Source organism: Erythrolamprus reginae, chromosome Z (assembly GCF_031021105.1).
Source record: "Erythrolamprus reginae isolate rEryReg1 chromosome Z, rEryReg1.hap1, whole genome shotgun sequence".
Taxonomy (NCBI): Eukaryota; Metazoa; Chordata; class Lepidosauria; order Squamata; family Dipsadidae; genus Erythrolamprus; species Erythrolamprus reginae.
This window is the reverse complement of record NC_091963.1, coordinates 127583923-127584131: the sequence shown is the minus strand read 5'-3', so window position 1 is coordinate 127584131 and position 209 is coordinate 127583923.

Sequence of the window (209 nt, the reverse complement as noted above, 5' to 3'; positions counted from 1 at the left end):
AGTAACTCCTAAATTGAGGGGGAAATAATATTCAGTATAACTAAGGAGTCCTTAGTACTTTCTGAACTTGCTTGTTTGCTTGCAGGTATTTCATTAACCAACTAGATAACATTTTAAATGTAGTTATGTTGCAATAGAATATATGTAGCTCACAGTTCAATTAGGGAACCTTTTGATGGGTTTTGGGCTGGGTTGTTTGCTTGCACATT